At 31.7% G+C, this 11,759-nt stretch overlaps 1 long non-coding RNA gene across 3 annotated transcripts; it reads left to right on the forward strand.

Moving 5' to 3' along the window:
- The first annotated feature begins 2,641 nt into the window (after window positions 1–2,641).
- On the forward strand, window positions 2,642–8,816 carry LOC147403931 (uncharacterized). 3 transcript variants are annotated; one of them, XR_015177661.1, is made up of 3 exons: window positions 2,642–3,033; window positions 5,138–6,762; window positions 8,577–8,816. It is a non-coding gene; the product is annotated as an uncharacterized LOC147403931 (long non-coding RNA). The 3 variants fall into 3 exon arrangements; XR_015177660.1 differs by having other exon boundaries at window positions 5,138–8,816; XR_015177662.1 differs by lacking the exon at window positions 2,642–3,033 and adding an exon at window positions 3,413–5,042 and having other exon boundaries at window positions 5,138–8,816.
- The last annotated feature ends 2,943 nt before the right edge of the window (window positions 8,817–11,759 follow it).

An 11,759-nucleotide genomic window follows, 5' to 3' on the forward strand; every position in this document is an offset into this window, starting at 1 on the left:
GTGAATTCAGGGCTTGTGATGGAGATTGATTTCATGGATTTCAGGGCTTCTTTCAACCACACCTTTCAAATGTGGTTTCTTTTTGTATGTTGCCGTGGAAGTGAGCCTTTCTCACATTTCATGACATATGAGACACTTTAGGGATTGTGTCGTTTAGTACCCAAAAAAAAAAAAATACTATAAGGTTTTCATAGTTAGGTGTTTGGTAATGGGTACAAGTTCACTCCGAATTATAAGTTCGCCCTCTTGACTCTCGAGGACAAAATTATTTATTGTTTGGACTTTGGAAATCACTTAAACTAACAGTAATAATAATAATCATCATCGTCTAGATCCCAAAAAAAGCCACCCACTCGTGTAATTTCCCACCTAAACTTGAGATTAGTTGCATCTTTTAGTACAAAAAGAAACGATTTGTTGATTATTATGCAAGGATATTTTGTAAATATTTTGATTATAAAGTAATTGGGATGATAAAATTACGTATAATTTCCCAAAAAAGAGAGAGTGTGTTAATGCCGCTTTGTTCAATCAATGATCATGACTAAGGACGCATAAACCTTAGTTTTGAATACAAGTTACGTGTTAAATCGACTAATTAATCACCGAATTCTCTTGAAAGGTGAAACTTGCATTAAGAAACGTACAAATAGATGATAATAATAATAATAATAATAGTGCAACCATATTAATTATAGCGAGCTACGAATGAAAATTATTTCTTTTATTCAAACAAAATTGTTTAGAAAGTCTAGACAATCTTGTCGTTGCAACGAAGAATGTTTAGCAAGTACAGTAAGGTTTATTGGCATTTGGGTTTTAAGGGGGAAAAACATAACAGATGTCCATCTAAGAATGCAGATTTTAAGCTTATTTTGACAAATCCGTACTTGGGCTACTATGTTTGCAAATGGGGTTAGGTTGTTTTTATTTCTTTAGTGTTTGATTAGGGTGCATTCCAAGATAACTGTACAAGTTGTAGCCTACATGTTCTAGGACTTCCTTCACAATTCAAGAAAGAAGAACTTGAATTTGGTGCCATGGGCTTGCTTTTCAACATATCTGATGGTTGTGCTTGATGTAAATGCTTAGAAAATCCCATGTCAGACATTTGAAGTTGTTATTTTAGTGCAAATTGTCTCAAAATTTTAACTAGGACCACTACTTCTTGCTATGCTGAGTTACTTGTGGGACACTCATAATTTGGACCCACTAACTCATGGTATCCAAACTAGGGCAAAGGTATCAACCTTAAACTTGGTACATTTATATGGCATGGATTCATAAGTAAAGATAAACAAAAAAAGCATCTTATAAATGATCGAGTTCTCTCCAACAAAGTCATCTAAACAATATAATCTAAACCATTAGAGTTGTGATAATATGACACCCCCCCTCTGACACACGCCCCCATCACAGAATCGTAGATCATTTGTCTTGGGATACACAAGAAAAAGATTTTATGATTATGCGTATCCCAAGGCAAATGATCTATGATTTTTGCGATGGGGGTGTGTGTTAGAGGGGGGCACCAGAAAAACATCACACAAACCATTATCCTTAAAAGATTGTAAAATGATGATTCATCGAGTATGCATCAATTGATTTAACAAGTCTGAATAAATGTTGTTTCGATTATAGTCTTTCATAAGGCCAAACAATTTATCGAGTTTATTATGCTCTCTTCCTCCACAGTCTCATCTTAGAGTTTGGAAGTATTATTGCCAATTGATCTCCTTAATTTGGTCATACAATGAAAGAATCTCGTGAATTTTATCACCTTAACATTGTATTTGAATTGAGAGAAATGGAGAAAAGAGATGAGAAAATAAATAAATTTCTCCCTATTTATCTTATTTGGATTGTTTAGTGAGGAGAAAAGAGAAAAGAATCGGAGAGAAACCCTTTTTAAAAGAATTTATAATTCCAACTTTACCCCTAGATCTCTTTTAATATATTTTAAAACTCCAAAGTTGTCCTAGGTTCTCTCCTGTCAATCCAAACATTGTGGAGAGAAATTAAGTTTTTCTTCTCTTCTATTCTCTTCCCTTCTCTTAATGAATTTTTCTTCTCTCCACTTCTCTGAATCCAAAGATAGCCTAATCGTTAGGTTATAGATTCTCAATCTCTAACTAATTTTATTTAATTCATTCAACTTAGATTTGGGTACACTCCCGAGAAACAAAAAGATCACAGAGATTGTTAGACTAAATATTAGAATTGTCGGCAAAATAGATGTATATACGTGTTTACTAATTTGAAAAAAAAAAAAAAAAAAGGGTTCTTCGACAAGTTTCATTGATGGAATAATCAAAATAATCCCAGAGCATTCTCTAGAAGGCAATAAAGAAGACATTATTATGGTACTTAAAAAAGAACTAAGAATATTATGCTTGTTTATAATTTATACATAATGGTTTTGTTTATCAAATAAGACTTGATCTGTCGAATCAGATTTGAATCCAAATATTAAAATCCAATAAAACCGGTTCGATAAGAACCCAATCTATTACCTATATTAAAAGGAGATTCATTCGTACGACTTTTTTGTTTACAAATATACCCTCATATATTATTATAAATCTCTTTTATATCCCACAAAAAACTCATCCTATAAAATATCCTTTTCTTTTATAAAATACCATTTACATCCCTTTCTTTCTCTTTGGACCTCTTCATCTTCTTCTCTCCCAACCTGACCTTTCTTCTCTCCAAATCATTAATGGACGAATTCCTCGTCTTCTCTGTGATTATCGTCATCATCATTTTCTTCCTCGCAAGGAGTGTATTTCTTTTCAACTCCTTGGTTGCAACCGTTTTGCATCTCTTTGCTTCCAATCGTTTCGATTACAACCGTTTTGCATCTTTTCGAGTGCAACCGTCTTCAAAGATCACGTTGCTTCGAATGTATACATACTTATACTTAGTTAAATTAAAAATTCAGATCTCCTCACCCAATCTTCTCATCTTCTTTCTCACCCAATCTTCTCATCAACATCAATCAACTTCGACCTCCCATCCACCAATTTTTTGGTAAGAGATTTAAACACAAGTTCTGATTTTCTGATTTTTTTGTTTTTCCTTTCTTTTAGTTTCTCTTTTATTGATCTCTTTACAATATATGCATTTTGAATATTTAATTCTTTCATGATTAAGTATATGCATGCCAACTGTTTGATAAAATGTCTGACATATGTTTTTTTTCATTAATTTTTTTCATTTATAATTTTTGTTTCTGATTTGCATATGTTGAGAACTCAAAATTGTTTCTCTAATTTTTTTTTTACATAGGATTTCTAGCATATGTGATAAGGTTTTTTTTACGTCTCCTAATTTATTATTTTCCGGTCATCTTTTTAGTTTAATAACTAAATATAAATATTTGAATATTTAATTTTTTTTCATAATTAAGTATATGCATGCCAACTGTCTGATAAAATGTCTGAGATATGTTTTTTTCATTAATTTTTTCTTTTTATAATTTCTGATTTCTGATTTGCATATGTCGAGATCTCAAACTTGTTTCCCTATTTATTTTTTGTCAATTTTACGAAAAATAAAAGAAATTTTTTATTATATGGTTTCCATCTTCTTATGGCAGTGTTTATTTATAATGGCTTATAGATTCATAATGGATAGTTTTGTATTAGTTCCATTTATGTATCATAATTTTCTAATAACAATTACTTGAATGTAATAGATCCTTTGAAACTATGTCTACAGAACCACTCCCTCACTAACTTTCATGATCAATTACATGTAATCCCACATCATTACTTGAGAATGAGTTTAATTCCTAAATCAGTTTTTCTGTAAAGTTATACACCCATAGACTTCTAACTCCATAAATTGCAAGTAGAAATAACATAGAAACATAAATACACCTCCACTCTATTTTATATTATCATATTGATGCCACACACAACATATTGCCAACACAAAAACACCTCAATTTTTTTTTTAATACGTATGTTGCTGCCAGCAACACACATCTCATAACAATTTTTTTTTTCATCGTTTGGATGTCACATTCAAAAAGTTGAAACAAATAAACAAACTCTATTGAACTTCAACCAAAACACGCCTTAGGATGTTCCCTTAACATATTTTTTTTTTCCATCGTTTGGATGTCACACTAACTTTTGCAAGTATGGGACTCTACCAAACTGCCTTGTTGATTCTCTTAATTTATTCAATCTCTCAATCAAACACTTTTTTCCTATATTATATTTGTTGCTCACTTCTCTTTACTCATATTATATATATATATATATTCTTCGACCTGCAGAGAATGCATCTATTACTTATATAAAAAGAGGATTCATCGTACGACTTTTTTGATTGATAAAAATATCTTTCTTTAATATATTATTTCCTTATATGTCCCAATTCAAAACTCTTCTTTTTCATTTGAAACGTCTCATCCCCTCTCCACCTCCCCCGCATCTCTTTGTGAGACCAAAACCATACAATCCCGTTTCATCTTCTAAACGCTCTCCATTTACACTCGAAACTCTTCATTTTACCTGTGATTCTCTTGATCTCATTCTCAATCGATTCAATAATTTCTCCTACAAGAAGAAGAAAATTATAATTGCCACCTTTATTGTAATCCAACTGAGGACCAGATCTCCACATCTAAAAACCCTAATGACCATATTGAGTTTGAAAACTTTCGTGTCTTCTCTCTCTTATTCAATCATCACGATTTCTATTGGATTCTCTATTGCTCAACATGGGAACGATGAGTTGGTGAAGCTTTTCCATGCTAGGACTCATAAAAGATTCCAACGCCGTATTAAGAGGAAACCCATGACTTTCATCAAGAAGCTTTGCAATTACCATAAGTCTCCTTCCTCAATTCCATGTCTCTCTTTTTTTAATTAAAAAAAATTCATTTTATGTTAATTTGTTTCTCTGTTTGAAAGAGGAGTTGCAGAGGACAAATCTTGAGTCGGAATCCATTAGAGAATCAAGAGAAAAAAAAAAGGCGTTTGTAGGCAAAAGTTGAGCTTTAGCTTCAACTTTTAGAACTTAAATTTGTTAATTTCTAAATCTCTTTGATTCTGGTTTGTTAATTTCTAATTTGTTTAATTTTTCTTATTCTACTTTGTTCTTTTTTCTTTTGGTGGTACAGGCAGCATCAGAGCTGATAAGAAGGTCCGTCAATTTATCTTCTCTCAAATTTTCCAAGTTACGTCATTTTACAGGTTATTTGTTTCCTGATTCTTTAGTGGCTATTTTAGGTTTTGTATTTAGAATTTTAGATGTAGCAAATAAAGAAAATCTATAAGTGGTGCTCAAATTATTCGATATTTTTGTGAATATTTTGTTCTTATTTTTCAATGGGTTGCTTTGAAATCCATGTAACATAATTTGCATCTTTAATAAAATTAGATTTCTTATTTTGGGTGATGACAACAAAGTTTATTTGGCAACTTTCAGAGTTTATCCCTTTTCATCAAATATTAAAACAATGTCTTTACCATGAAAGTGGTTGGTTGGCAACATTTTTGAGTGGGAATAACATAATTCAATATCCTTCCTTTAATAGTTTGCTTAATCAAAAGATTTACCGAATGTTAAGCAATTCTACCATTGTTAATGGTGTTTGCATTCTTGAATAGTCTTATTGTCATTAAGTGTTTCTCCGAGTTTCATTCCAAGGTATTGTTGCCCCATATGCTCCAAATCATTGTTTGAGATGTCTAGAGCTTGGAAGAGAATAGACAAGGAGGTATGAGGGTTTTTCTTTCTACTTATCTTTCTTCTTGGCATGTTTGTCATTTTTGTCATAGGAAATACTACCTACAAATTAAGTGAAATTGATATTATATCTAGAGATCAATGTTAACATCTTATTGAGAGAATGCTAAATATTAACAAAGATTAAAAAATTAATCTTTCTTTTTAAATGGAGAGCTCATTTGAAAAATTAAATTTCAATTATAACTGTTCACATGCCGTTACCAAGAATAAAGTTTTATTTATGATCTAGGTTTTTTTGCACTTACAACTTCATTGATGAACAAATGTACTTATCACCTTAGAAACGAATCTGGAATAGCCTTAATTTTTATTAGGAGAACTTATCTGTATCTAAGTTACCATCCTTATTACTATTGGCCAGTGATCCCAATCATCAATTCCTCCTACATGCTCTGTTATTACAAGTGAAAAATTAGTTTCCATATTTCATGTTTATCTGTATTTTTGTGGCAATTTGAACAGGCTTTATTGGATTTGGGGCTTTTCCATCCTCCCTCTATCATTTTTCTTGAAGCAGATTTTTTTAGAAAATTTTTTATGCAATTAATATTTTTTTACTAATTATAATTTTTTTTAGAGCAAGAAGATGAATTCAAGAATGAAGACAACCCGCCTAGATTACAACCTTAGCTAAACAAATATTCCTCCTTAAACACAAACTCCTCCAAAAGTATACCTCTAATCCATGAACTGTAGGCCTCATGTTCCAAAGTGTTTGGGCAGAGCTATCTTCATGATATGATGAGTTATCTATTATTGAGTATGTCGGACAATGAATTGATGTGTAGACAATGTTCTTTCTAACTGTATATTGTGTAATCGCATTCACTGATAATTACCTTTTATTTATGGGATTTTTTATAACACTAATTTCTCTTTTAATATCATTTTTTTGTTGGACAGCCTTGTACAATTTCAATTCTACACTAAACTATCGACTTTTGTTATCTCACGTTTAGGTACTAATAAACAATGAATTGATTGTTGAGAGAGGTGAGGTTATTACCCTTTTGTTTGTCTATATTTCCCTTTTGTTTATTTATATTTCTTTATATTTTGGTTGTAACTTCTATCACAAACACCATGTAATTAATGGTAAGTTTTGTTATTTTTCCTTCCATTATGTCCTTGATTCTGAAAACATGTTTGACTATTTCGTAAAAGGAAACCACCTCATCAATTTTAATAAAGCTATGGGCTTAGTCCATTATCTTCTTCAATTTTAATATTTTCACTGAACTTAGTTCTATAACTTTTGTAATAAGATATGAACTTGAGCATTTGTTCTCATTTTAAGTTCTAATATTAGTCTATAGGTTATGTAACTCATGGAAATTGATTCTTGAAAAAACATATGATCCTGAGGGAAAAACTTGATTGTTGAATTTTGTGTTTATGGAGTCAGGATCATATATTTTTACACGAGTAATTTTCCATGAATCATTAGAACCCAAACTTTCAATTTACAATTCACATTTCTTAAGTTGTAATTGTAAATTATAAAATAGCTCCAAACCATAGGCTTGCCCCTTGGTTCTTCAAAACAATATATTTTGAAAACTATTTTTTTCTGTTAGAAGTATTACTAATGGAAATTTTCTCCAAGAAGTGTCCTTTTTTAAGTGTCCTTTTTTATATTGTTTTTGTGTCAAAATTATTAGGAATTTTCATCTTTGGATTTATAAATTGCATTGAAATTTCAAAAATGAATACAATCGATCTAGATTTTGTATTCTTTGAATACAACTAGGCACCAAGAAGATTTATGAATCTTTGTATCTACATAAAGTTTCCATATGATTGTTTTGCATGGGTGCCATTTGCTTCTGCAACAAGGAACTTTTGTAAGAGTCATTGTAGAATTTTTTTTTTTTTTTTTTAAGGATTCTGCAAGAAATCCCTCATGTTTTATATATATATATATATGGGTCTCGTTCGGCACCCTACGCTTTACCCTACATGTTTTGTCCTACGGAGGAGATCATCCTTACAAAAAATCAGCCCATTCCAAAACTTCTAACCCCATCAAAAATGGTTTCCAAAAAATGGACGATCCACAATTTTTCAACTTGTAAACATGAGGTTAGAGATTTCGGAATGGGTTGATTTTTGGTGGGTGCCAAACATTTTCCTACATATATATATATATATATATATATTATTTTTTAAATAAAAAAATGAGTAATTTTAATGAAATTATTATGATAGTTCATGTCTTATGAGTTGGTTAACCCTTACCATTAGGGGCTAGCTGAGATGGTAAGGGTGGTTTGTACGTGCAGCCTATCATAGCCAAAAAAAGAAAGTGTTAGCTAACCGTTTATAATCATTACACTCAAACATAGGAAAAAATGTGGTTATTTGTTAGAAGTTCATATTTTTTTCCCATGATTACCTTAGTTTGTATTTATTGGCTCTGTGAGACATTTGTCTATTGGTTTTGGATTTTTATCGAAAACCCAATGTCAATGGCCTATATCTCACTTTAATCAATCATTATTTCAATTTTTGCATATAACAATAGTTTTGTGAGGTACTCATGAATCAATTTGCTTTATTTAGAATTACATTAGAAATAAAGCAACAAATGGTTGATTCTATATGCACCAATAATTAGGTTTGAGCTTCTCGGAATGTCGCTGTTAACATCAAGAGTAATTCTGTCTTTTAAGTCGAATGAACTCTCTCACAATTTTTTTTTTCCTTCTAATTCTTCTTTAAAAAATATCTGAGGTATTTTGTTTCTCTTGTCAACTTTTGTGGGTTTTGATTTGTCTCTAAATATAGGTTTTCATTTTCTAATGCAGAGGGATAGGGAAAGGAATCCCAATGAGGTCTTTGTCTCCTTTGAGTAGGTGCTCTCTTTCTCAAATCTATAATACTCTTTTTTATTTAGATTTCATTGATGAAAAAATTGAATTTGGAAATGACCTTTTTATTTATTTGCATTCATGTTCTGTTTTAGTCTTTGTACAAAATACGGACCATAAAATGTGAGATTTTTTTGTCCCTTTGGTATAATGACTTCCATACCCTTGTTTGTCTAACTATTTTTTGGATATTTTGTTTGAAAAATTTGTTCGTCTAACTTCATGCCTTCTTGGATTGTAATTTTTGCATAAAGAATGGTTCCTTAAAAGCTTTTTTGGAGCAATGTTTATATTTTTCTCCCACAAAATGATGATGATTTGAATTTCATTATTAAAAAATGAAGGATGCAATTGATTTTAAATCTCAATCTAATCAGGTATCTATAACTGACACAATTTAGTAGGAAAAAAAGATATTTTGGAGAAGAGTGGGATTACATTAGTCATGATCCCACAAGCTAATTAATCCACCAAATCCTATTCGCAAGAGTATCTTTCTCCCAATTCATAAATTTAGTTAGTGATCCAAAGGATAATTCTAATCCAAAGAATAATTCTATGAAGATACGTAATTTATAGAATACATGACATCAGATATATTGGAGTTGCTATGATAATCTCAATCAAATATGAATTATCGCTCAAAAGAAAGATTCAACTGATTTGTCAAATGTGAAACAATGGCACAAACATACTTAAAAGAGTGAGCGCTATTTATTCAAAACAGAGATTAGATTAATTCCAAATAAAAAGAATATCATGAACCTTTGTAATGCATATCAGAATGTCTCATGTAGTTGGTAAAACGTTGAAAACCTCTCTAAAAAAAATAAAAATAAAAATAAAAATTTAGAACTTTTTTAGGATAGACTAAATTAGGTACAAATAATTTTAAATTTTTATAAACTTATAATTTCATGTTAATTAAACATGTATTTCACGTGCAACGCACGTGCATTTTACTAGTCCAATAAAATATCAGATTGGTCCCGGATTGAACCCCACCCCAAACCCAATTCATTAGCAGCCCTACACGCAAAACTGTCGACCTATTTATGGACTGGATAGTCCAAGCCATCTAATGTCCGGATCGGTCCAAATACTTGGGCATATTTATGGATTGGACCACGACAGCCCGCAAGTTTTCTCATATAATCATATTCATATATCATATATTAAACAATTATAGATTACCGGGTCCAACTGGGTTGCTGGTGGGCTTTGCTCCGAAACCCGAATCCAACCCTAAATGTGAATGGGAACTTTATAACTAAATAGTCCTAGTAAATTATCCAAGTCCGATCAACAAACTGTCAGCCCGGCCTGGCCCATTTACAGCTATACACACAAGCACCAACGTTTTCAGCAATCAGATTAATAAATCATAACTTTACCGAATTTTTTTTCTACAAAATTTTATCAAATTTGGCCGAATTAAAACCCCACTCAATTATTTTATTTTATTTTATGATGGGGTGTCTAGACTTACGTTCTATTAGGGGGACCGAACAAGCCAGGGCGGAACCAAGGCATATGGGACCCTCCTCTGGGCACGTGAAACGCCAGCACATCATATGCACTAGGTAAGTGAGGGAACACCATCGCAGGTGGGCCTGAGGAAATATGGCTAATATTGGATTTCAAACACAACTTATGGACTCTCACGCTTATTGGATTTGAATTTGGCATTGAGCCACCCCCTCAGGGTTCTCCCCACTCAATAATTATCGAATCGGAACTTAATTACTACGACAACAATATGAGAATGAGTTTAATCTGATTTTATTGAGTAGATAATGGATCCAAATGTCATAAGCTCATTGATTAAGAAGCTAGCATAAATGATGAAAATTAGATAAATGAGTAAACATTCTCAAACTAATAATACCATAAATGAACGTGTCGGTAAGAATGTATGAAATCACCACATGTGATAAGCTTAATAGAATGGCTTCGATTGGGAATGACTCTTTACAATTATCAATGTTAACATCATTCCCATTTAGAAGGAACATGTAGATTGAAAAAAATCTAATATAACAAAAGAAATACCAAAACAAGCATGAATTAAAAATAGGACGTACCCACCCATGGGTTGCTTAAGTGGTAAGGGCGAGCACGTGAAGTGTGGGTTAGGCGTACATCACGAGTTCGATTCCCCTCTTGATTTTTTCTCATGATTTAACTGGGGGACCATGGCGGTGGGTTGCTATGGTAGTCCTCCCTGAGATTAGTCGTGGTGCGCGCAAGCTGGCCCAGACACTCAGTTAGAAAAAAAAAAGGATGTTAATCTTAAAAAAATAAAAAATGATATTGTTGTAGATGTAATTGATCCATAAGATTGCATTACAACGATCAAATCTGTTTAGATTTTAGTAGATTAATAAAAAATTTTGAAAATGAAAATTGAATATAGTTATCCATGTCGGTAGGGTTAATATAATCTTTTTTTTTGTTGATAAATCCGTAATAGCATTATGTTTTGTCTTTGCCTATATCATATTGAAATTATAATATATGAAAATTTCAAAAGCTTCATGGAAACTCTTTTACACCCGATGGGCGCATTTGTATTTGATTCTTCTAATTGTCATATCATTTATTGTTTGGTTATATCATCTTTTGCTTAGTACGTGTGAGGGTGAGTATTATCGTCATTTTGGAATTTGAATCTCAAAGCTTGACTCATTGAGACAGCATCAAGAAATGCATAATGGAGGTGTTTTTATTCACTTTCTTGATTCTAGATCGAGTAAATGTCAATTGTCTTGGGTATAAGAGCAATTCCAATCCACTCAGGCTTGAGTTAGGCACACCCCTTCCCAACAACCGTTTTGCAGAGCCAAAGCTTAAAAAAAAAAAATTCTAATGCACTTTGTGTTTAAAAAGGCATTTTGATATTTTAGAGGAGGGGAAACAAGAAGAAACAAAAAAAGAGAGTGAGATTCTCTCTCACTACCAGTTGTTGATAAAAATCGATGACAATTGAGAGTCATTTTACTATAGGTGAACTTGTGAAAAGTCATTTTGGTTTATATGGTTGAAATGCAAACCCTTTGAATATGCAAAATGCTTAGTCAGTATGGCTATTTGCGTTGAAATTGCTCTTACCAATCACTT

Source organism: Akebia trifoliata, chromosome 4 (assembly GCF_017979445.1).
Source record: "Akebia trifoliata isolate Shusen 1 chromosome 4, ASM1797944v1, whole genome shotgun sequence".
NCBI classification, from domain to species: Eukaryota; Viridiplantae; Streptophyta; class Magnoliopsida; order Ranunculales; family Lardizabalaceae; genus Akebia; species Akebia trifoliata.